A 27688-nucleotide genomic window follows, 5' to 3' on the forward strand; every position below is an offset into this window, starting at 1 on the left:
TTATCATATTTTTTGTTGATATTTTGAGGTTGAGTTGGGACTCAGGAGTTAGGACTTACTATTCAGGACATGATTCACTGTTATGTATGATGTAGCACTAGAAATGATATTACACCTTATATATTAGTTCTTTTATCATATTTATGTGTCAATGTATTTATTTTATATTGTAGATGCTTTAGATATTAAAAAAATTGAAAAAAATGAATATTTTTGTATTTTATGATTTTTTCCCGATTATTTCCTGATTTTTACTATTTTTTCTGATTATTTCCCTCGCCAATATTATCCTGATAACGATTTTCGCAACATTGCATTAGATCACTATATAAAGGCAAATCGTCCTTCTCCTCTTGGCACCAATTCAGATCACTCATATTCATATCTATTCACATGTGGGAGTTTAGGACGATTTCTGAGGCAGCAGACCGAAATTTCCAAGGAAAGTGCAGGAGGCCGAATTTGTCTCTAGTTGACTATATTTGACCTGGGTATGTTTGGGGACAGTTTGACTTTGTTTTTGACTGGAAAATTAGATTGTATCTTTTGTTGAATTGGACAAATTTCTCTAAGAAAAGGCTGCTAGGTTTTTTCCCAAGATAAATTTTTGTGTCTCTTGTGTTTGGCTGTCTTTTCTTGATCCTACTGTCATTATTGTTTTATAGTTGAGTTTTTCTATGTATAATTGCTTAATGATGAATGTGACACAAGATAATTAATCTAGAAAATCATGAAAGTTCAACATGGTACTAGAGAAAAGTTTGGTTAAGAAAGGGTTTTGGAAGATCACTCCTTAAACAATGTGACAAGAGTAGGTCGAAAGGCCTCAAACAATGATCATAAAGGAAAAGCCTTTTTTGGTTCAATTTGATTAAAGAAATAGGTTCTATTTGTTTTCTTGTTTTGTCCTGGGTGCGATGGGGATAAATTTAAATTGCCTTGGTCATGTTGTTGATTGACCAAAGGTTGGATAAAGAGTGTTTTGGGAGTCCAATGATAACATCGTGCGTAGAAAATTGTTAAATCCTGTAATCGATATGATTGAGTTGGTTTATTGATGTGATTAGAGTGCTAGTACACATGTGTGATCTACATATGAAAAATAAAGCACAATAATAGGCGCGAATAGCAGCAAAATGTGAGGTCAAATGTCAGCCTTTGCGTTGATGCAAGTAAATGTATACCCCGAGTGCGTGCAACCTAAGTTAAATGTAATCATTGAGGTATATGGTCCGAGCATAGAGTAATCTATTTCTCCCTTGAAAGCATTGACATATGGTGGATGAGTTGCAGTGTGGTTGAATATTGTGCAAATGAAATTACACTGTGGAAATAATATGAAGTAACGTGGTTGAAGATTGACGGTGATGCGAATTGACAATGTTTAATTGTTACACTCACTGCACATAGTCTGGTTAGTTGATGGTCTACTCTCTTGTGTGTTTGGCATCATAACCCGTGTGAGTAATTTGTTGATCAAGATGTGATTAGTATCCTGAAGAGAATCAACTTTTGTGATTTGTAATGAATAATGCGATTTGCGTATGAAGTAAGGTTAGTTAACCAATGCGAATGGGTCGAATATGTTCACCATGTAACAATTGCTTGTTATACTATTTACATATGTGTGCTCTCATGTGATGGCTTTGTACGCTAATCGTTGAAGACAAATTGGCTGTGTGTTGAGTATTGTTGCTGTGCAAAATACACTCATAGTATATCGTTGTTTGGTTAATGAATTGATCCTGTCCGAATTGATCAATGAACAATTAGTTTAAATGTGATGTCGTGGATCAATTGCTGGTTGGTTGATGCGTGGATTAAGTCAATAGTGCAGGAATTTATGAGGAAAGTCAATAGTGAGGAAAGAATTAAGTTGGTTGATGCGTGAATTAAGTCAATAGTTGATGCCCTTTTATGCAAAACACTTCTTGGAGCTAAGGGATGACCTCATAGTTTGGCCCCCTTACATGCTTCGACATTGGATGCATGGGTGTAGGACACCCTTAGGCCAACTCAGAGTGGGATTTTACAAGCTTTGGGTGGAAGTTGAGCACTACATTTGGTTGGAGAACAAATTGTACTAACATTGCCATAGGTAGTAGACAAAAATATGAATCGCTTTATCTTCAAATGGCCTCAAATATTATGAGATATGCGGTCAGTTCCATTGTCTATTCAAAAAGTCTCATAATTCCCTCCCTAACATTGGTAGAAGGGTTAGAGGAAGAGCCTTCAATACTAGTATTTGTTTGGGATTTGGATGTCATCATGATGGCAAGTTGACTTTTCCTCCTTATTTCAACGTCTATATTTTTCCACCTAGCCTTGTCTTCTTCAAATTCCTTGGACTTTTTTTTCATTTCCAATTTGATGGCTCAAATGTCTCTTGCATCATGTGAGGCAACTTGGCCTCTTATGCCAACCGAGTGTTGTTTCAACACATGAATGCCCCCTCCTTTTATGTGTTTCTTGCAATATTTGCAATAATCTCATTATGAAGAACATTGACATGGATCCATGTAGAGTCTTCGACTCAACAAGCCAAGGTAAATGCAAACAAATCAATAAATGCAAATATGCAAATCCTATATAAATTTTTTTTGCGACAAAAGAAAAAGTTTTTAGGTCTGCAAGTTTATGAGAGAAAAAAATAGGGGCAGATTTAAGATATCTTTGAATGAGATCAATGAGCACATGAATTTGGTTAACAACTCCTCCAACCTTGTAGGTGGGTTGTAGCCTCTTAATTTCGATGCCAAATCCACTGCAAACAATTCATGAGGATTGCCAAATAATCTTTAAGCTCTCTCTAAATGACAAATCTTCAATGTTATTCCAAAAACTTCAAATGCTTATGAATACTCAAAGAGAGAGAGATGTGAGGCAAATAGAGGGGGGGTCTCTATGGCATGCTTCTAGGGTTTAGGGGGGAGAGAAACTTTAGTATAGATTTAAATTGATTCATGAGAATTGCTTTAAGCTCTCTCTAAATCACAAATCTTCAATGTACTCAAAGGCTTATGACTACTCAATGAGAGAGATGTGAGGCAAATAGAGGGAAGGGGTCCCTATATGGCATGCTTCTAGGGTTTAAGGGGAGTGAAACTTTAGTATAGATATAAATCTTATAAAAAATCTCAACCCCCCACCAAAAAAAAGTGTTGTGTCATGTAGTTAATCGACCTAGTGTTGTCTTGGTTGAGTTGGACCAATTTGATATCAAATTAATCAATTTTAGTTCCAAACTTGTCCTTAGAACTTGTTTGATGATTGAATCAGTACCCTCGAAGATAAAATTGGTCAATGTAGCTAACTTGGAGTTCAATTGGGTTGAGTTTTAAAACTATGGATGAAACTCCCTACCACCTACCTATATAGTGTTGCATCCACTAGCTTTGAGTCTTCATGGGCTTATCCAAATTGATGTAGCTATATAATTGACCATATTAGATCTATTTGGTAAGTCTTGCCACATCTTCATTTTGGGACATAAATATGCTTCCTTTTTTGCCATATCTTCAACCCTAACCAATAATGTAGTCCCAAATATGTGATTTTTAGTGTTACACGAGGACGCATCCCCCAAGGTGGGGGGCACTCTTGCCATGTTTCCCATGCTTCGAGGATGGGGAGATGCCTGGGGAAACATTTCTCCATGTCCCCGTTTGGGGGAAACTCGGGGAAATGTTTCCCCACTGTGGGGGATGCGTTTCCCCAAAAGTGGGATGTCTGAGTGTCCCACTCCCCCAGAACGATGACACCTGGATGCTCCCCCTATATTTTTTGTCTAACAAGCCATGAAGATAGAACACAAGTAAGGGATAGAGCTTTGAGGAGTTTAGGACCTTGGTAATTAATGGTAATATTACATTTATCTTACCTTTTCCTATTAACTGTTTTAGGATGTTTGAGAGCGGTTCCATCCTCATCAAACTTTACGCTTTCTGTTAATTGTTTTAGGATGTTTGAGAGTGGTTCCATCCTCATCAGACTTCATATGGAGAAAGTAGAATTTCATATCTTATTTAGAATTCAACAGACTTAACGGTTTTTAGGATTGGCAAGATTATAACATTTCCATTGGATTGCACAATGATGAATTTGCATGGGATGAATTGTTATTGTTGTGATTTTATCGTTATTATTTTTGTATTTTATAATTTTAGAGATGGGGACCCCTATGCTAGGGATCTCGACCCCCCGACTCCCCCTGAAACTTTATAAAATTTGGGGGTGCTCCCACATGTCCCCTTGTGCATCTCCCCACTCCCATGTTCCCCCATCTTGGAAACTTGGTGGAATATAGGTTATTTTATGTCTTCATGTAACTGAACTTTTAACTCAATCATTGTTGTGCTATTCTCTATGTATTGTAATGAATAGATCTTAATATATAAACTATCTCTAGTGCCTCTATGAATGAATGGCTTGTGGTAAATTTCTTATCATCTATGTAACTTGCACAATGTGAATCTATACCAATCATTGTGCATATACTTATGATCAATGTTGCAAAATTGGGCATAGACAAATTTTAACTCGAGAAATCGACAAAATTGGTAAAATTCAACAAAACTCAACAAGGACAAACTTGGATGTGAGAACTTGGAAAACTCAGTGGCTTGAAAAGCTTGGAAAATACTTGAGAAATAGGGAGAAATTGGATATTTTGCAACATTGCTTAAGACCATAGTGTGATGTTCTGTATACAATATATGAATCCTTTTGTTGGTTTCCATGAATAACTATGGGGAAAGCCATAAACCATGTTACCATACTAACAACATAGCTTAAATTTAGCCTAATAGTTGTAAGGTAGGAGAGACTCCCGACCAACTGCCTATACAGTGTTGCATCTATTAGCTTTGTGTTATGAACATAAATATAAAATAATGTAAATAAATAACACATAATTAAATAATAATTAGTATAATGAAAGGACGCGTCTCAAAGGACATGACTATTAGTGAAAGGGCACCCCGCTTAGGTATATATATAGAGCCCCATTGTAACATATCTTACTGATTCTTCATACATTATTTTTCATAATTCATTTCATCAATGTTTTCCATGTATTTTGGATAATTAATTTGTGAACCATATCTGGTTATCAATTTTGGTATTAGAACCTCATTATCTGATTGCGGCCATTGGCCACACATTATCAACTTGAGTTCTCTGACTTGTCTTTGACCACTCCCCTGCTTTTGCCAATTTAAAGTCAAAAACCCAGTTCAAGAAATTTACCATTTTGCTGCAAATTCAGAAGAAAAAAAATTGAAAATCAAGAAAAAAAAAGTGCACATAGTTCAATATATATATATATATATAGTACAACCTTTCTGTTATTGTTGCTGTTGTTGTATTGTTGCCGTACACCATCCCCATTATATTGCTGCACACCAAAAAATTATAGCATCAAATTGTGGACCGTATTGCCAATATGACTGTTGAGGGTCCATATAGCATCTGGTTTGTGGTGTCTGATTGACTCTTAATTTTTTTTTAAATAAAAAACCATGGAAGTGTTGTACTGAACCTCCTCCAGAGTAGCCATACCAACCATTGCTGGTTGTGCCATTCCCATTCGCTTTCCATATCACTACTTGCTATTGGATTAATAATCCCTGTCGTGTGGCTGTTGTCGTTTGCAATCGTCACAATTCCACTCACCACTGCCATATATCTGTACAATCTGTCATACTCTTTTGCAAAATAATCTGCCGCCCTCCCCTGTCATCATATGATCCATTGTGCAATTGCTTTTTAATCTGTATGGTGATTAATTGCATTCTCAAATGCTGGCTGTTCCATTTTTTTGTAGCAATACATGTCCTTACATATTTTGTATTGTCACCTGTTGTTGTTGTCATACCACAATGTCGCTGCCATCTCATGTTTGGATCATTTGTCATATAGTCATTTAATTCGTCTGCACAACATATTCCAACAGGATCCATACTGTAGTTGATGAATTATTTAGTTCATTTGTATTGCAGTTGTTAAACTATTTTAATCGTCTATACTACAGTTGTTGAATTCTTTACATTGTCCATACACATTATTCATCCAACAAAATTAATTGAACAGTGAAAGAAAAAGACCTATGTAATGCCCCCCGCCCCATTGCCGGCTTACTCCAGCCACCAAGGTCCAATTCTGTGCCAGTTACCCCCGGGTAGCTTGTGTTCTGAAAAATTCCTCTTTTTCTGGGAAATCATGGCATAATGCAATGCATGTCTAGATGCATGCTAAAATTCAATACACATGCACAAGAATATTCTAACATGAATATTCTTCTTAATTATGATTCAAAATAAAATTCACTTAAAATATATGAAACATTGCAGCAGAAAATAAATATAGGAGATAAGATACTTATCTTTCTATTGTTGCCCAACTGGTTGCAGACCTTTGATGTTCCTTCCAGCCATAGACCACGTTGTTCATTTTCTCTCAATAGTGGGTCTTTCTCTGCACTGACAATCTCTTGAGATGTGCCACCACTTCCAGGGCGTCAAATTCAGCTGGACAGGGATGTTCTCAACACTGGGGCTCTATGAGTTTTTGCTGCGATCCTCTGTGTCCATTCTCACAGATTAACTCCTAGACTAACTGGCTAATCCCTCTCATAGTGCCAACGTCTTTCTTTTTATACGCATGTCTTTTCCCTGACACTTGGCACACCCCAAAATCACTTCCTGGACTTTTGGTTATATACACATGCATTTTTTATATATGATTATTCAATCATATGAGCCCCTTTTATTCATCCACAGAGTCTTAGTCCCCCCATTCTCATTTCGTCTTCCAGTTTGAAACCATAATTTGTTTATTATATGCATGTGTTGTCAAATTTACAATTCCACGATTTTTAGCCTCAAGACATATATAATTAGAAACATGCGCACCCAGACATACTAGCCCCCAAAACATAAAATACACATGTACATGGGCATTGTTGACCACTAGAGTTGCATTTGAACATTTGTCAAAGACTCCATGATCAAAGTACACTTGAGCATTCCAACACCATTAGATCAGTCAGGATTCCAGACGTCATCAGGGCTTTTAAGCTTCTTTCTTCTTCTTCTCTTCATTCTGTTATTCAGATTCCGCAACCCTGTGGGGACATTGTTAAAATGATGCTAATATGATGAAATAGAGTCATGTAACAAGCCTGGGAAGCTTAGGATTTTACTAGCAAGTGAGTTCACTCGAGGGAGTTTTTTTTTTTTCCTTAGCTAATTATTTCTGTTTTTAACACTAAATAATCAGTTGAGTTTTTCTCCCAGATATACCCCAAAGTTGGAGTGCGATTCAAAGTACACTCGAGCATTCCAACACCATTAGATCAGTCAGGATTCCAGACTTCATCAGGGCTTTTAAGCTTCTTTCTTCTTCTTCTCTTCATTCTGTTATTCAGATTCCGCAACCCTGTGGGGACATTGTAAAAATGATGCTAATATGATGAAATAGAGTCATGTAACGAGCCTGGGAAGCTTAGGATTTTACTAGCAAGTGAGTTCACTCTAGGGAGTTTTTTTTTTTTTTCCTTAGCTAATTATTTCTGTTTTTAACACTAAATAATCAGTTGAGTTTTTCTCCCAGATATACCCCAAAGTTGGAGTGCGATTTGATGGTAGAGTCTTAGGTGAGTCCTAGAGTTAGTATATATTACCTACCATACAAGATCATCTCAAGAGTTTCAAGGAATTTGGTTAGGTTTAGGTGTCAATTTTTAATTATTATTTTTTTCTTGTAGGCAGAGATTTTTAATGAATTTTTGATGTAAGTTGTAATAAGTGTTGTCTAGAGAAGTTGTAGGTGGTATGAGTACTCAAAATTAGACCTCTACACCTGAACTTTCTATTAAGACTCACTTTGAGCGTCAAAAAATGATTATTTACCCCTCAAAACCCATTTTTTCTATGTTTGGAGAAAAAAACTAGCAAATAAATTAGCCAAAAATTAATAATTAGGAGAAAATAAAATTTCTTTACAAGTTGAAGAGGCTCAGATATCAGTTGGAAATTCACAAGGGTTAAAGCCAAGTCAAATAATGATGTGGACAACACAAATTAAGAAGGATAACCACAAGAAAAAATTGATGGTCCTTAGCCACAATGAGTTCTCCTAGAAATTCACATTTTTTGAGGAAATGGTTCAAGTTACGTGATTTGAATGGGACTTGATCGAGATGACCAAGAGAAAATGACTAAAGTGGTTCCTTACTGTTAAATTTGGAAACTAGGGCCAAACTTCACATTGGATAGCTCATATGAGGCAACTCATATTTTTATTGGATTCCTCTCTTCAAGAGGTGTAGAATTGATCTAAAGATCATCCCATTCTGACATGTACAAATGAAATTATGAATTTATTTTGATTATGGACAAATTGTCAAGGTTAGCCAACAAACTAATGTAGGCTCAAAAGCCCAACAACCACGTTTATTCATCCTCAACGTTTACATATAAATACATGGTGCCTTCTCATTTGGACACTTTGCTCACTCACAAATTTCTCTCTCCTTCATTGATTGGGTATGAAATTTAGAGGCAGCTCTCCACACGTGTGAAGAAAGGGAAGGTTTTTCTGTTCCAACTGTTGACCATAGTTGACCAAAATTGTAGGAGGTTGATTTGACCTGCGTTGAACTATTTTGAGTGCAGTTTTGGGTGGAGGATTTCTGTTTGAGCAAGCTGTAGTTTTGGGCATGAAATCCAAGGTAGTTTGACCTCTGTTTGACCAACGTTGACTGTGTTAGGGTTTGCTGCGATGTTGACTAGTTTTTAGTGGATTTTTTCGGACTGTTCTTGGGCTGATTGGACTTGCTGTTGGAAGCCGTAGTTGACTGGGCTTGACTGAGTTGAATTCGAGGAAGAATTCTGCCTTGATGACCAGCGTTGACTTTCTGTTTCTGCTGTTTGATTGATCAGATTTTCACTGTAATTGGGCAAGTGAATATTATATATTGTACTCTCTCTCTCTGTTGAACTTTTGAAGAATTATAAGAAGAATTGATCAAGGGTTTCCCCACATTGGGGTTTGTCCCTGGTAGGTGCCACATTTTGTGTCCTCTTGTCTTGGTTAGTCTTTTATTGTTATTGCTTATGTTCTATCTGCATTTTACTATCATGATTATGTGATTGCTAAACTGGATATTGATATTGGGCTAATAAAGTAATTGAAGTAAAATTGCTCTAAGCATAGAACATACCGTTGTTATCCTAAAATTAACATGGTATCAGAGTTGAGGTGAAGACAAAGCCTAAGCAAGAGTGAGAAGAGCAATCTCTAAGAGGAGCAATCACTGATCAAAGACAAGATTCAATGGCCTCCACATCCTACTTCAAGTCTGATGATAAGCTTCATGATAAGTCTGATTATCATGCATGGAAGATGTCTCTTGATTTGACATTAGAAGAGCAAGATGTTATGGATTATGTGTAGGGAAAGATTTCGGAACCTCCTTCAAATGCACTGGCTGCTGCTAAGACAAAGTACAAGAAGGGTGAAGTCAAAGCCAAGAAGATCATCAAGGATTCTATTCATAAGCATTTAGTTGCTTACATCTCCGATTTGAACACATCAAAGGAGATATATGACAGGTTGGTTGGCATGTTCAAATCTAGCAATGCAAACCAAATTCTTTTCCTCAAGAACAAACTGTAGGATATAAAGAAAGGAAGAAGTGAAGATATTCAATCCTACTTCATGAGGATTATTGAGATAAAAAATGATCTTCTTTCAATTGGAGAAGCGATTGCTGATAGGGAGCTTACTCTCACTGCCCTTGGAGGACTCCCTTATGAATGGCACGTGTTCAACACTACTATTCTTAACAACGACAAGATTCCAGGTTTTGAAGAATGCCTGACTAGATGTTCTCAAGAAGAAACAAGGATGATGGAACTAGATGTGCCTTCAAATAGGAATGATCCTACTGCATTCTCCGCTCACGCTAAAAAGAAGAATGATGCAGGTTCAAAGAAACAATGTCAAGGAAGGCCGGGTTTAAAAAATGAAGGGAAGATGCTTCATTTGCAACAAGTTTTGTCACCATGCTAGGGAGTGTCCTAATAAAAGGGATACACCTCATGATGATGACAACCACAACAACAACAACAACAATTTCAGGGGAAACAACAATCAAAGGAATGGCAAATTCAACAACCAAGGAAAAAGGAATGCTCCCATTCCTCATCAAGGAAATGGTTGCCTTCCCAAGAGATCAAGAAACACCAGGTATGATGAATCTAATGTTGTTGATAACAAGCAAAAAGAATTTTATCTTGTATCTGCCCTCTCCACTGCATCTTCTCCAAACACTTTGGGAAATTGGTTGTTGATAGTGGTGCCTCAAGGCACTTCACTGGGTATAAGGAAGCTCTTTCAAATCTGATTGAAAAGGATACAAATTTGGAAATTATCCTTGGAGACAATGCCACCTATCTCGTAAAGGGATTTGGGAATGTTACTCTTCAATTGAATCAAGGTAACACCATTCATCTACAAGAAGTACTATATGTACCCGATCTAAAGAAGAACTTGGTATCTATCTCGGTGATGGAGGACAAAGGATTCAAGGTGGCATTCATCGATGGAAAGGTACGTGTGTGGAATAAAAATTTCAAAGATGCATTTAAACTTGGCTTCAGGGTTGATAGCCTATATCAAGTTGGAGGAAGCCCATTGGGAGCTACGTCTTGTGACACATCACTTCAATCTAAATTATGGCACTAGAGGTTTGCTCATCTACATTATAAGGCTCTACCCGATGTGAGGGAGATGGTGACAGGGATGCCCGAATTTAAAGTAGAACATGAAGGTGTTTGTCAAGAGTGTGTCGAAGGAAAGCATACAAGGGGACCATTCCCCTCAAGTGATAGCAACACTACTGACATATTGCAATTGATTCATCTTGATCTATCTGGTGCAGTGCCCTCATTGGGAGGATATTTATATTATGCTATCTTTATGGATGATTTCTCTCGCAAGACTTGGATATATTTCTTGAAGAAGAAGGATGAAGTATTCTCATGGTTCCATTCTTTCAAATCTTTGGTCGAAAATCAAACCGGGAAGAAGATCAAAATATTGAGGACCGATAATGGAACCAAATATGAATCAAATGAGTTCAAAGATTATTGTAGAGAGGCTGGCATTAAGAGGGAGACTACTACTGCATATACTCCTGAGCAAAACGGTGTTGCTGAAAGGAAGAATCGTTCTATCATAGAAGCCACTCATGCCATGCTTCATGATCAAAGCCTTCCGAAGTTCTTATGGGTCGAAGCTGCAAACACCGCTGTGTATGTTCAAAATAGATGCCCTCATCAAGCGTTGGACTCCAAAACTCCCGAAGAAGTTTTCGCTGGTAAGAAATCTGATGTTTCTCATTTTAGAATTTTTGGTAGTCTTGTGTATTTTCATACGTTGAAAGAAAAGAGAAGCAAATTGGATGCTTCTAGGAAGAAAGGAACATATGTGGGCTACAGTGAAACTTCTAAGGCATATGGAATCTATAATATATATGCCTGGTCAAAGAGAAGTGAAAATAAGTCATGATGTCACCTTCGATGAGGATGCTGCCCTTGGGAAGATTAGTAACCTTCCTCTTCCAAGGAAGAACAAAGAAGCAGATTCAGGAAAGCAGGGAGAACCGCAAGATGAGTCGATGCCCGATGCTGAAGGACCAATGGATCCCATTGATCCACCCCCTCATGAGCCCTCCTTCTCGAAAAGGAGACCCTCATGGCCTAGGAAGACTCTCGAAGATGCGGAGAGACATGTTGCACCTAGGGGGACATTTTGTGAAAGCAAGAAGCTGCATAGGTACCAAGGGTACTTAACTGCAATGAGCACCATTGTTCAATCTGAGCCTTGCACATTTGAAGAAGCTACCAAACATCATGTTTGGAAGGATGCAATGAACGAAGAGTATGAGTCGATTATGAAGAATGATGTATGGGATGTGGTACCTAGACCCAAGGACAAATCAATTGTCACCTCGAAATGGCTCTTCAAGATCAAGCATGGCGCTGATGGAAGTGCTGAAAAGTTCAAGGCCATATTCGTTGCTCGAGGCTTCTCTCAAAATGAAGGTGTAGATTATGATGAGATATTTGCATCGGTTGCCCGCTACACCACCATCTGTTTGATTATAGCCCTTGTTGCCTCGCAAGGATGGAATCTACATCAGATGGATGTCAAGACTGCCTTCTTGCATGGTTCACTTAAGGAGGAAGTCTATGTAGAACAACCTGAGGGGTTCGAAGTTCAAGATTGTCAGACACATGTATGCAGGTTGAAGAAAGCCCTCTATGGGTTGAAGCAAGCACCCCGGGCTTGGTATGAGAGGATCGATAGCTATCTAATGAAGCTGGGATTTATGAGAAGTGAAGCTGATCCAAACCTTTACTTTAAGGGTGAGAACGATAGACCTCTCATCTTGGTACTCTATGTGGACGATCTCTTTCTAACAAGTGCATACCCTCTTATTCATCAATGCAAGAGGGAGTTGGCTTCCAAGTTCGAGATCAAGGACCTAGGAATGATGCATTACTTCCTAGGGTTAGAGGTCTGGCAAAAGCCAGGTGAGATTTTCCTTTCTCAAGGAAAATATATTGTGAAGATACTTGAAAGATTTGGGATGGTGGACTACAAGTCCGTGACTACTTCGATGGAACTTAACTTCAAGAAGTTATGCGGAAGTGCTGCTGGGCCCGATTTGGGAAATCCTTCTGAGTATCGTCAACTCGTGGGGGCCCTGATGTTCTTGGTGAACTCTCGTCCGAACATATGTTTTGCAGTGAATACATTGAGTTAGTTTATGGTCGAGCCTCATCACATACATTGGATTGCTGCCAATAATCTCTTGAGATATCTTAGGGGCACAATCACTTATGGATTGAGATACACTGCTGGGAATGTGAGGCTCCTTGGTTATTTTGATGTACACTGGGCTGGCAGTGTGGTGGTTCATAAAAGCACATCTGGATGTTGCTTCTCTCTAGGTTCTGCTTCAATATCATGGATCAACAGGAAGCAGAAGTCGGTTGCCTTGAGCACTGTTGAGGCTTGCTATTAGTTTGGCCTCCTGTGAAGTTGTTTGGTTGAGGAAGCTCTTTAGTGAGCTGTTTGGACATGTGCTGGATACCACCGTGATCTTCTGCGACAACTAGAGTGGGATTCGTCTTTTGGAGAATCCTGTGTTTCATGATCGCTCCAAGCATATTGATATCGGGTACCACTTTATCCGGGATATGGTACAACGGGGAGCAATAAGGCTCCAACACATTGGGACTGATGATCAGGTCGTCGATATTCTTACAAAGCCCCTGGGGAAGGTCAAATTCTTAACCTTCCATGAATGACTTGGAGTCGTGGAGAGACCCTCTTATGAGGGTCCCGTATGAGATGGATGTTGAGCTTTGGGAGCTCTGGGGGCTTGGGGTACTTCTTGGAGCGATGAGCGACCATAGGGTGAGTGGTTCACCTTCCCCTAGTGGTGCACGATGTACAGGGTGAGTGGTTTACCTTCCCCTGTGATACCTCATGATGCCATATGCATAGGTTGAGTGGTTCACCTTCTTCTATGGCATATGAGCAGGATGAGTGGTTCACCTTCTCCTGCCGGCACATCCTACCCATGCAGTCTGGGACTCATGGGAAGTACCTCTCATCTGGCCAATGAGTAGGGAAATGAGGATAGGGACCATAGTACTACCGATGGACGCATCGTGTACTACTGTAATCCTTATGCTAGGATGTTGATATTGATCTGGGATCAGTGGAAACTGACTTCGGGTCAGTTAAGAGTGGTATGACACACTCTCTATAATTGGAGACTGACTTCAGGTCAGTAGAGAATGGTATGATACATTCTCGATCATTTCTTCTTTCTTCATGGTTCAACAGAGCAGAGTAGAGACAATGATGGTACAAATTGTCAGATAGTTTGGCAGGTGAAGTTTTCCCTAGTTGAGAGGGAGTGTTAAATTTGGCAACTAGGGCCAAACTTCACATTGGACAGCTCATATGAGGCAACTCATATATTTATTGGATTCCCCTGTTTGAGTGGTGTAGGATTGATCTAAAGATCATCCCATTCTGACATGTACAAATGAAATTATGAATTTATTTTGATTATGGACAAATTATCAAGGTCAGCCAACAAACTAATGTAGGCTCAGAAGCCCAATAGTCACGTCTATTCATCCTCAACGTTTGCATATAAATACATGGTGCCTCCTCCTCATTTGGACACTTCACTCACTCGCAATCTTCTCTTTCCTTCATTGATTGGGTACAAAATTCATAGACAACTCTCCACACGTGCGAAGAAAGGGAAGGTTTTCTGTTCCAGCCGTTGACTAGAGTTGACCGAAATTGCAGGAGGCTTATCTTACTTGTGTTAACCATGCGTTGACCGGTTTTGAGTGTAGTTTTGGGTGGAGGATTTTTGTTTGAGCAGGCCGCAGTTTTGGGCATGAAATTCGAGGCAGTTTGACCTCTCTTTGACCACCGTTGACTGTGCTAGGGTTTTCTACAATGTTGACTTTTGTTGACCAGTTTTGACTAGACTTTTTCAGACTATTCTTGGTCTGATTGGACTTGCTGTTGGAGGTCGAAGTTGACTAGGTTTGAACGAGTTGAATTGGAGGAAGAATTCTGCCTTGACCAATGTTGACTTTCTGGTTAGGGCTTTTTGTTTCTACTGTTTGACTAATCAGATTTTCACTGTAATTGGGCAAGTGAATATTATATATTGTACTCTCTCTGTCTGCTAAAATTTTGAAGAATTATAAGAAGAATTGATCAAGGATTTCCCCACATTGGGGTTTGTCCCTGGCTAGTGCCACATCTTGTGTCCTCTTGTCTTGGCTAGTCTTCTACTGTTATTGTTTATGTTCTATCTGCATTTTACTATCATGATGATGTGATTGCTGAACTAGATATTGATATTGGGCTAATAAAGAAATTGAAGTAAAATTGTGCTAAGTATAGAACATACCATTGTTATCCTAAAATTAACACTTACCACTTCACCCAAGTACCATTTGTTGCAAACGACTAACTCCATGAGAACTGTGTGTTGGAAAATCAGGAGACTTAGAGATTATATTGATTTTCCTTAACTTGATAATTACTTGTGATGTGTGTTGTCCTTTTATTACTTTATTAGATCTTGTTCATCAAGCAATTACCAAAAACAATGAAGATCACAACAAGACAAAGTACACGAGATATAGGCTCCATGCCAGGGGAAAACCCGTCCAAGCGGAAAACCCAGAAAAATGCTTCTCTTCTTATAGAATCTGCTTACAAAGAGACTTCCAAGACCTAAGGATCAAAGCCCAAAATCCTCCCAAGCACCAAGTCAGCCCCTCAACAAAGTCTTCTTCAAGGCAACTTCCAAACTTTGACTTACTGCAACTTCGTCCCAAAATTTCAGCCCTGCAACTGCTTCCCAAAATTTCGACCTTGCAATTTCGGTCTCTTGTAGCTTCACACGTGTGGACAAGTAAAGATAATCTTCTAGAGATTTTGACTTCTTCTCCTCTTCTTTGTCCTCCTAGCTACTCTTTTTGTTCTTCGCTATTGCGAATTGAAATTGAGATGAGATGTGCTCCAAGTGAGTTGAATTCCTCCTTTATATAGCCTTCCTTGAGGGTCGAATTACCCTCCTTTAGAACGATTTGATCTGCTCTTGGGCCGACTTGGTCTTAGGACCCAAAATGGTTTTTTCTTGATAAAATAAATATCTTTCTTTATTACAATGAGTCCAAATGGGACTATGGCACATGACATAATTTCTTCTTTGTTCTAGAAAGACCTAGAAATACCTAGAAGCACAAAGAACATGATTTGACCTAGACTTGAGCATGAAACCCATGCTTTTCATAAAAATATTTTTTTTCTTTTCTTTCTTTATACTAAGTATACAATGTCATGATTACAAAACAGGTCATTATGAAGGCCGAACCTAGTAACAATTTCCAACACTGCGCATGGCATCTAGAAGGGGATTGAATTTCTCATTGGGATCAAGATGTTTTTCATTGAGATCAAGACAACTTGCCTTGGGATCACTTGGAGATAAGTTCTTGCATTAGGATCTACTCCCATTCTTCTATAAATTGAGCCTTGAGCTCCTCATTTGTAATCATTCTGATGTAATGCTTAGACGAGATTGGGCTAGCGACTTTGCAAATTTTGTACTCTATTTTTTTTAGATCTAATAAAGCAAAGACTTTGGGGTTTATCCTATGTGGTGTTATTCTTCTACTTTTGAGGTATAATTGTTTTAGTTTATGCTTAATGCTCTACATGTGCTAAATCGATTTATTTTTTCCACTTGCCAGGTTTTGGAGCTATTGATGTAAGCTATCTTGCGTTAAGTTTTGAGCTGGAGAATCACTGCAGAGGGAGAAGCACTAGAGGGTTTTTGGTTGAACCCTAGCCTTCTTTTTCATTGTGTAGTGTAGTTCCCTGTGGATCTAATATTTTTTCTGTTAAGTGTGTAGAAGATCTTTGTTTTTCTGAAGCAAAACTTGAGCGTGGGGCAAGTTTTTGGTTGAACAAACCCACTCCCAAAATCGAAAGAGCAAGAATCCACATTGATTTACTTCTCTCAAAGGCTGATCTAAAGATTGAAAAGGGAGTTTCTACCCCAGATCTCTAAGATGCTTCATTTTTAAATCAAGATCTACTTACTTATTATATGCACTTTCATTGACAGTTCTAGCTTTATAGAGCTTAGTCAGAGGGTTAATCCCTTATTGCTTGTTCAAAAGCAGAGGTGTCCTCATACTCTTGTGGCTTGCATTTGTATTTTTTTAAGTGTACATTCTTATTATCTTGTGATTTCATTTTTTCTTGCATTAGATCTAATTGTCCTCTTGATGTTTGCGTAGTTTCCTATGGAAGCTTGAAGATTAGGGTTTTGAAGGCATTTTAAAGAGATCCATAGGTGAAGGCTTGAAGGATCAAGAGATCTACACACTTCAAACCTTTTCCTACCCTGATATGGGGATAGAAACCTTCTATCCCTCTCTTGTGCGCAAATCTTCATCTTGAATATTTTGAAGTTGAGTTGTCAAAGCTAGATCTTTTCGAGGAAAAGCGAGTTGCCTCACTTGAGGAACTCTTTCATTGTAATATTTTTCCTTCTTTCATCTTGTATTTTGAGGAGTATTTGTTCTTTGAACCCTTTTGTTGTAAACCCTCCTCAAAATCTAAGTCCCTCACTTCTCTATAAGAGGGCATTTCTAATAATAATAAAAGAAATTTTCTTCTTGAGGGAGCTTGGGGTTTTCCCCTTGGCATCCCAATCTCCTCATTTGGAAGGAGGATCTTTGGGTGATTGGATACTAACTTGTTTCATTTGCTTTGCTAGTTTAGTTAGTTGCTCATTTCATCATCTAATTTTTCATTCACATGCTAAATCTCATCTCTGATTTTCATGTTTCATTGGGCTATTTAGCACATTGAAGTGCACTAATTTTCGTAGCTGATTTTACTTGCTTAAGATCTGATTTATTCACTGCTGATGTAATTCATCTTATTGTCGGTACATCACTTCATTGTTCATTTCCTAGTATAACTTGTTTGCATTTCAGATCTTACAATTTTATGCAAGTGTGACTTTTTATTGAGTTATAATTGACACTATCAATTCATAAATGACCCTGTCATTAAACACTTTTTTTAATTTCATCTCACTTACATTTGCTATTTTGCTTCTCTAAAATTTACCTCCAAGCATAAGCTTGGTTGATAGACTTTTAGGAAATCTTCCTCAACTTTCATTCAATTTCCCAAGATTTGAGTTTGGAGGAAAGGTAAAACGCATGACCTCGCAGTTCTCTTGTGTGGCCAAGTCCCTTGTAGGAACAAAGGCATGCGGGTTGTCTTGAAGAACTAGGTGGGTATCGTTAATGAAGCCCTAGCTTCCTCACTTAGCCTTCTTGCAACCACCTCGAGTCCTTACCAAGTTAAAGGAATTGAGGGGAAGTAACACCCTAGAATAGGCATTAATAAAATTAACCAAGACCACTTTACTTCACACACTCACCTACAACTTTGGTTCACCTTGCATGTAATTGATTATCATTTAAGCTCTTTCTCAAATACATACAAGTTGGATTGTGAGCATCTACATTTATTTTACTTGCAAGCATTCTTCTTTGTGTTCTTGTACTTGTTTATTTCATTTACATGCTCATAGTAAACTCCCTTTGATGTCATTATATCATATTTGAGCAATTTCATTTTCAAGTACAAGTTTTGTTCACTTGCAAGTTACACTTTTTATTTAGTTGCTCATCTTTCAAAGTTGTATCTAATAATTTCGACTTGATTCACTAACACTTGTTTTTGTAGTTTCCCCATTCTTGCAACTTGTTGTAACTTGAAAGTTATATTGTATTTGCAAGTATTGTGATTTCATTTCGAGCATATTTTTCTTGCAAGTATATCATTGTTGGCACTGGTCTACTTACAATTTACCTTGCAGGATATCTTGTTAAATCTATTTACATTGTCGATGTTTACATGCTCATTGTTATTTATACTTGCTAATCAATTTGATTTCAAGTTATTTGAATGGTGAATGCCTAATTGATTTACTGACTATCTTCTAGAACTTGTTAGATGTAACAAGCATTCTTTAGAAATCTTCCTTAGGGTATTCCCCACTTGGCTTAGGTAGGAGAGAGCCTAGTTGGAGAGAGTTGGGGATAGGTGACAACCCTGTCTCTAAGAATTACCACAAAGAACACACCCTGTGGTGTTGAATATTTTCCCTGCATTTTTGGGCGTGTAATTTGTGAAGGCAACATGTGCAACAACCCCTCAAAACGCAGAAACACACATGCACATGGGCATAACGACTCTCAAAAGAAATCCTCAACTCACTAGCCTAATTGACATGTTTTGACTCACCAGCCTAAGTTTCACATGTACATGTTATTTACAATCTAGGGGTTGAGTAGGGGTGTTACATTCCCCTCCCCCTTATTTAGGAATTGTCCTCAATGCATTATATATACACATATATACAACAAGTTTATCCAAAAATATGAAGATATTCTTCCCTCATTACATCCTCATGCTCCTATGTAGCATCTTCAGGACCGAAATGGGTCCACTGCAACTTTACCAAGGCAACGGTTTGATTCTAGAGCACCTTGACTTTCTTGTCCAAAATCCACATTGCTTAGACCTGAAAGAGTCTCCTTCGGGCTCCACCTGAATATTATTCCAATCAACTACATGGTTAGCATTAGGAACATACTTTTTAAGCAATGAATATGAAAAACATTATGAATGTGCATGGATGCTACTAATGCAATCCTATATGCAACCAATGTTGGAAATACTAAGAGGGGGGTGAATCTATATTTCTTTTCAATTGTTATATTTTACTAGTTAGATCACTTATAATTAGAACACAAAATGAACAATGATAGAATAATAATTTTATTAATCAATGACGAGGACTCCAATCCTCTTTACAATAAATACAATACAAAAATGTGTAGGGTAACAACCCTCGATGAAGACACCAATCTTTAATCTCCTAGGCTCCAACCTGTATTTTGCCAAGCTCTGACTTGGACTTTCCAAGGCTCCAACCTTGTCAACTTTGAGGCACCAACCTCTAGGGCTCCAACCCTATCTTTGGTACAGGCTCCAACCTGGTATATTGAGGACTCCTATCCTCTAGGGCTCCAACCCTCTCCTGGTATAGGCTCCAACCTGATATATTGAGGACTCCTATCCTTTAGGGCTCCAGCCCTCTCTTATGGTACAGACTCTAACCTGATATATGAGGCTCCAACCTCCTGCTTCAATTTGTTAAGATAAGTGTAGTAATAGTTCACATCTCCCAATGTCTTCTTCAACGAGCCCTGTCAATCTTCAACAATGTTTCCTCCAAATTACTTCATCAATGACAACCTTGTCTTTACATGGGGTCTCCACAACTCTTCATGTTACCCAAACAAGATTTGCAAAGTTACCTCATGATGAATGCATCATGGTCTCCAATGATGTCTTCAAGATCTGCTAAAGCTTTTCAACAAGATATCTTCAATAGGCTGCGCTAAGCCTCAATGTCTCTGTTTCAAGCCTCTGTTCACAATGCCGAGGTGACTGCTTCAGAGGTTTGCGATATGCTTACTTCACAAATACTTCAATGCTGGTGTCGTCTTCAGTTCCCTTCAAATGATGACAGATGTAACCTTACTTCGCTGGTCCAAGGTCATACAGATCCGAGAATTAATCTTTTCACAAATCTGTGACATCGGTATAGAACTGAACCGAGCTACTAAATGAACCTCCACAGGACTGTTCTTCAGGTCGCGGTTTGCACTTCTTCTATAGATTAATTCATCACAGGTCCGAGCCTTCCAAAGATTAATTCATCAAGTTTAACCCAATCAAAAATTTCTTTTCCTTCTCGGCCTTAAAGTCTCCTTTCTTTTATTCTTTCAAGTTCATGAGTTGTGAACTATATCTTCCTCTCTGTGATAGATGACCGAGATCGATACTAGATAATGAAGTATTTGACTTGTATTTATATGAGTTTCGCCAATAAATGAAAAGACACGTTTATTAGAGGAGAGGCCGACTTGTGCATGAGGTGGCACTTTGACAATATATTCAATAGTTGTCAGAAGGGGTCTTTTGATAATAGTGGACCAAATATGACATAGTTTCATTGAACGAAAACCATATTATAATAGATGCCGGGAGGTCCCACATGCCACATCATCACTTTACTCCCACACATCGCAACCACATGAATATCAGAGATTTTTTTAAGTTGTGCACAAGCCAAAGTTCTGATGTCAACAACGCCGATATTCCTATAACACATATCACCCCTACTTCCTTTGACCTCCGATGCAGTGGATGCGATATTTCATTACAAACGTTATGATAAAGCCACTCAGGTCCGCAATTGTATTGCAATCAGAGGTTTTAACATGACATGGCTTACAAAAACTTGCGATAGGAAAGTTCCTACGCACGGACGCGACATTACATTAAAACTGTTATGATAAACTAATCGGGTCCGAAACATATCACAATCAGAGCTTTGGTCTTATCAGAGGTTTTAATCAGAGGTCCCATTTCAAAAACTGCGATAAAGTGGCAGATGCGATTGAACAGTTAAATCGTTATTAAACCATGTCGGGTCTGCATATCGACAGTTGGAGGTCCATATCGTAGTTCGGAGATTGGAGGTCCACATTGCAAATTGGAGACCGGAGTCGAAGATCAGGGCTTCTGAGTGGTGACACACAATAAAAGGCGCCGATATGATTTCTCCGATGGATATTTCGTCGATATCATTTCTCTTTGCTCCTCCGATATCATTGTTCTTTCCTTTTGGCTCTTTCTCTTGTGCATATGTGGTTTTCTCATGGATCTGCTTCTCTTTGGCTTGTCTTGGCTCCTATTCTTGACTTCCGATGGCTTCTCTTTGAACTGCTTCTCGTTCTTCTCTTTGGTACCGCTCCTCCTTGGCTTGGGACCGCTCCTTAGGTCCACTACTTCTATTCTGTTTGTATATATATTCAATCCATATGGTCCTCCATCTCATCATATGATCTCCAACCATGTCATCATATGTCATCAAGTCCTTCATCAAGGATATCATAATATACATGAGGTTATGGCATCTTCATAAGAACTTTCATCACTATGATCAATGGGCAACATCATGGATCACAAGAATTTGCCATCACAACCAATGCCATATTGACATCAATGACAACCTTGACTAACAACCTCCCTCTTTGTCATTGATGGCAATATACTTGTCCTTCCAACATTCTCTCCCCCTTTGACATCAATGGAAAACGTGTTGCCCAAGTACTCTGTAATGAACATAATTTATGTAAATATAATAAAAATAGATAATAAATAATAATCTTTAATAATATGTAATTAAATATTAATTAGTTAAACAAAGAGGCATGTCTCTACAGACATGCCTGTTCGTGAAAGGGTACTTACTTGGCTATATATATAGGACCCTCACTTTCATTGTAAACATCGTTCTTATTCATACAATTATAATATATATTCTTGTATCTCAATGGAGATCTACATATCCCAAGTTTTTTGGAGTATTTATCTTGAAGAACGAACCTTGTTCGTTTCATTGGTATCAAAGGTGTTTGATCCTTTGGCTGCTTCACGGCTGCACAGAGCTCGTTCTCCGGTCTAGGTCTTTGGCCATCAAAATCCGTCAACTTCGTTGTCGTTGAAGCATTTCGCTACAAGCTTTTGGAGGGTCTCCAATTTGCGAGTTGGCCTTTGGCCATATTAAGAAGAAAAAAAAATCTTTGAAAAAAAAAATATATATATATCTATATATATAAAACAATTTTAAAAGAATAAAAAATAAAATAAAATAATAAAATTATTAAAATAATTATCTGGCCTAACAAGCCGACGACTTCGATAGACTATCAACGCTCTGCCATTCAACTAACTAGACCTAGCGGCTACCAATTGCATATCCCTGCTGCCGCTGTTCACTGTTTTTACGCTGCCGCCGAATTATTTCGATACACAGTGCCCTATCTCTTGTCGTGCTTTAGTCCGCCTGTTATCTCTGTCGCATCCGCCTCTGTCTCGACTTGACCACCTGTGCCGCGTACCACTATTTCTCTATCGTCCCTTTTCACTCCATCTCCTCCATGCACTTCACCGACCTTTCTGCTGCTTAGAGTGTTAAGCTCCCATTATCCGCTACAATTCAGTTGCTATACTGTGCCATCGCCCCCGACTGGATTCCATTCCTTGCAACGATAAACCTCGGTTGACTGCTATATGCCTGATTCCCAGTGTTCTTATACTTTCAAAGTACCTAAGTGGTATAGCAAGGAAGTTTTTCAAGGAAGGCTATCATAACATTATCAAGGAAGACTGAAGGATACATAAAGAATCATAAATCATTTGACGAAATTATTAATAAAGGAAAATGGAGTCTAATCCGAAAACAAGGGAAGGACGATTTTCCTACAATGGTCTTTCAATTATGGATTATAGTTTAATTTCATTAAAAGGAAGTATCCAAGGAAAAGAAATTAATATCACTATCAACACAAGCAACGAGGAAAATTACATCAATATTAATTTGGCAAATCAGTTATTAATTCAAGAGCCAAGCATTGGTGAAAGAATAGATATTTGTGGCAAAAAGGAGTATGAAATTAGTGATTTACAAGTGACAGTAGATCATTATGAGTACATATCTCAATTCCGTGTTGCAACTATGTATAATAGGAAGATTGACATAATTCTCGGTCAACCTTGGTTTAAGGTATTGGGTACGTTCATGTTAAACATAGAGAAACAATTTTTGATGTTTCCTTATAAGGGAAATATGGTCACTTTTCGAGACATAACAAGAAAGATAGAATCAATAACACCTTCATTAGAAGACTTTAAGGATATTTCAGAATTGAAGTTTCAAGATAATAAAAAAATTATACCAAAGAAGCAGAAAGAGCTTGAAGAAGTCATCTCCAGTAAAGACAAAGAAATTTCGCGCCTCAGAGAACACAATGAAAAACTACTCGAACAAGTCAAGAAAGTTAAGGCCGTAAAGAAGGAAATCAAGAAGCACTTGTTGGAACAAGAAGAAAATTTACGTTTAAAGAACCTTAATCAAACAGTATTAGAACAAACCAAAAGGTTAAAAGATGATGAGGTACTAAGAATAAAATTAGTATCAAAGTCTCCAGTCGTTTCAGTCCAAGTAGAAGGAAATGGAATGAATACCGATCCAGTGAATACCGCAACTCAAGAAGAAGACACATCAGTTAAAGAAAAAACACACTCAGATGTTGAAACGAAGGAAATTCCAAGTGAAGATTTTGTAACCAACTTGACGACATCGACACCTGAAGTAAACCAGAATCTAGCTACACACATGATAAGGGAAATCAAAGAGATCTTTATCTACATCCAAATCACAAGAACAAACATCTCAATCATTCGACGAATCCGTATCACTCAGAACATAAACAACAAACTTATGTTCCGAAGAATATTGAAGTGCACACAACTCAGTCCAGTGACAACAATTCATCACAAATTTCCAGTAATCAAAAGGGTGGAACAAACATGGTTTTCATATGCAGGTTGAAGTTAAGATACCATGGCCTCATGAAGAGCCCTGCTCCTCCCATAAAACATGGACCTTGCTTCACCACATCTAAAAGCACATTGAAGGCGCCAAATTCAAGCACAAAAAAGCCTTGGGCAATGGGATGGATACCCATGTCCATGATGCCTTGATCTAGGCCTGGAATTGTTATAAAGGTGACCATATAACATTGAATCGACATATCCCTAAACAGTAAGACAACTATCCTCTAGCTCAAGCCACTTGGTCTTCATGGTGACGTTAGGAATAATCGTAGATTTTTCGTAGAAGGGGTAAAATGGACTACCGACATTGCATCATAGGTTAAAGCCAACAGATCTACCACCCTTCCCACTGGATTAGAGAAAAACAACTTTGAAGGAGACCTGTGGGATATTGGGTTGGCTCTGTCCCCACTGCTTCTCACATGCCTTTTCAGAATGAGGAGCATCTTGCTTGCCTAGTGTAGGCTTTGAGCCTACGCTGTAAGAAATGCCTAACTCTCCCTGTACCAGTACTAGAAACTCAAGAAAACGGCTACAAAATGGATTGGAAATGCCTTGAATTGTTCCTTACAACATTTTCAATTTGGAAATATTGTTGGGTATGGCTTATGGCATTTCCAGGCCATTTTGGCATGAAATCCCATGTTTTGACATGATTTTTAAGTTGTCTGGGTCCAACAAAGCACACATGACCATAGGAAGTCTAAAAGCCCGAAACGTTGCCCAAGGGTCCGTTTCCGGTCGGAAACGAAACGAAAATGAGGAAACTCGTACTGTACGGCCTAGAAACTCGTGTCCGACCATATTGGTTTGTTTCACGCTGGGGAAACATGGCCAGTGCGACCGGAAACAAGTTTCTAGGCCGTACGACGGAGTTTCCAATTAACACTTGATGGTTTTTTTTTTTTTTTTAATTCATTTTTTATTTTTTATTTTTTATCTTCTCTTCTAATTTTTTATTTAGTGACTAAAATATTTTCTGGATGCTTCTAGATGCCTCTCTCAAGTTATAAAAAAGAGGAGTTTTTTGAGTGGGGCAACCTAATGTTCAAGCCTATGGCCCTAGTGTTGATATGCAGTTCATGGTAAAAGTGACATTCTCCTTTATCTTTCATATTCATCCTTTTACTTAAATTTTTAACATTACCATGAAATGACTCAGGATGTTTGAGAGTGGTTTCACCCTTATTGGATTTCATATGGAGAAAGTAGAATTTTAGATCTCACTCAAAATCCAACAGACTTATCTATTTTTCAGGATTTCAGGATTGGGGGGATTGCAATGTTTCCATTGGATTTTGTCATGTACTAGGGTATGGAACTTGTATTTAATCAAGAGAACCAAGCCCTTTATGCAAGGGAGACTCCCAATAATCAAGAGCACCTAGGGTACTAGGGTATGGAACTTGTATTTAATCAAGAGCACTAAGGTCATTCGACTATGTAGGAGGAGACTCCCAATCAAGCACGAGACAAGAAATTAGAAATTTCTCGTGGCTGATTTTGGATATTGCTATTTTCATTATGTGATCATTCATGAGTAAATGTGATGTAAATTTAGAGACTTATAGTTTATACATTGACAATTGACAATTTAATCATAATGTAATAAATTAGAATGTATCATGTATGCTTTATGATTGCACATATTTCTTAAATGTCCTTATCTATATATATATATTGTGTTTCCCTGTTTCCAAAATTTGGTGGGGGCATGTTTCGTACCCATTCCCATTTCGGAAACTCGTACTCATTTCCTTGTATCGTGCAACTTAGCCTTAATCTATGGAAAATAAAGACAAATTAACCTTGGTTTTGTTTCTAAATATGCCATTTGCATTCAAACCTACACCTTGTGGATCTCTTAAGGGCAAAGAATATGCAAGTGGGCCTCATAAAGACTGGATGTATATTTAGAATGCTTGGACTTGAGTCTCTCTAGTGCTGCTTTTGATATTGGTGGTGATGCAGGTGACACATAGCACCCTCTTCTTCTAATCCATGTTCTAGTTTTGTTGAATAGACATCTTCTTGTATTTTTATTGATGATGAGGAAGATGAGATGGATATGTTTAGCTGATGTTTTATTTCGGCTCATATAGCCTCATATACTACTGCTGATTTTCGATATATAGCCTCATCTATCAAGGATGGTTTTGGATTTTGCATCATGTAATCTTCTAGTGGAGTTAATATTGACATGGGTTTCCTTCTAAAATGTCATTTTTGTGTATCACTCTAATCTTCTTGCAAAATAATGCGTTATTTAAAGAAAAGCTATATATATATATTTGCATTTTTTATATTTAAAGAAAAGCTATATATATATATCTATATATTTGCATTTTTTATATACTGTGAGTCCCTTGAAGTACTTTGTTTTTTTGGAGGGTGGGGGGGAGGGGTTCATGTTTCCAGATGTCCCTGTTCCCAGAACCTGTACAGGTTTCCATATTTTGTGCAACTTAACTTTGAAACCCTGACAAGAGAGAAGGGCTCATGCTTTGGGAGCTTTCTAAGATTATGGACTAATGAGTAGGTGATGTCAAAAGAAAACCCTTAGGCGGTACTGCCATCCTTTAAACGAGCATGGAGGTACCTAGGCTAGCAGAGAAATAAGCCCTGGCTGAGGGCAGGAGGGGGGAGTTCGGTAATCTTCCTTATCATTGTGTCAACTAATCAAAATAATGTTGGAAATGAAAATTTGAAACCTCTATGATTTGTGAGGCACAATTTCTATTCTTTGTGCTCGAACAATTTGTGAAGTTTACATAGGATTTTAATATTTCTGACCTTAGTCTGCATTTATTTAGGGTGTTTTGATATTCTCATGATCCCGGCGACTAAGGAGACAATAACTGCCCATTTACTCAGCCAATTTTAAGCAGTCACCCTAACAAACCAGCCAAGCCACGGTCTCATGGAATATCTTTCCTTTTAGTCAATAGGGAAGACAACTATGGACATTGACTCATGTATAAAGGAAAGTGAACAGATAACGCAGCGTCTACGCTGCCATGTCGGCAAGCATGCCACAAGGAATCTCCTTAAAAATTTCTCCTTTTCAAGTCCTGTTTTTTTATGTATATAGGACTAGCTGCCAGATTATATGCTTGTTTGGGGAAACTCTCTTCTTGCAATCTTTTATCCAAATGATCTGGGTTTTAGTTATTAATAATGCCTGTTTTTACAATTTTCCCCTGCTTCAAGTTGATGGAGATTAATTTCTTTTTTTTTGATGAAATGCACATCTTGGGGAAATCCAATGGGCACTTCTCCTCATTCCAAGGATGATACCCAAAGTGAACAGGCTGGTTACAGTTTTGGCAATGTTACTTACCGGGAACATCAAGTGAGGCCTGCAATATGCATAGAGGCGGCCAGCCTGGGGACTTGACCCCATGATCTCTTGCTTGTAATTCACAGCATTGAACCACTTGAGCTAACCCACTGGGCTGTTGTATTTCATCATGTCATAGTTATTTAACTTTGTAGGTAT

The 27688-nt window shown here is 38.2% G+C and overlaps 1 protein-coding gene across 1 annotated transcript in view; it reads left to right on the forward strand.

Moving 5' to 3' along the window:
• Positions 1 to 27688, forward strand: part of LOC149151816 (N-terminal nucleophile aminohydrolases (Ntn hydrolases) superfamily protein) — a 331242-nt gene that overhangs the window by 17367 nt on the left and 286187 nt on the right. The gene's annotated exons all lie outside the window — the stretch shown is intronic.

This window comes from Pinus tabuliformis, chromosome 9, assembly GCF_031772625.1.
Source record: "Pinus tabuliformis cultivar Carrire ecotype Pingquan chromosome 9, CPIR1, whole genome shotgun sequence".
NCBI lineage: Eukaryota > Viridiplantae > Streptophyta > Pinopsida > Pinales > Pinaceae > Pinus > Pinus tabuliformis.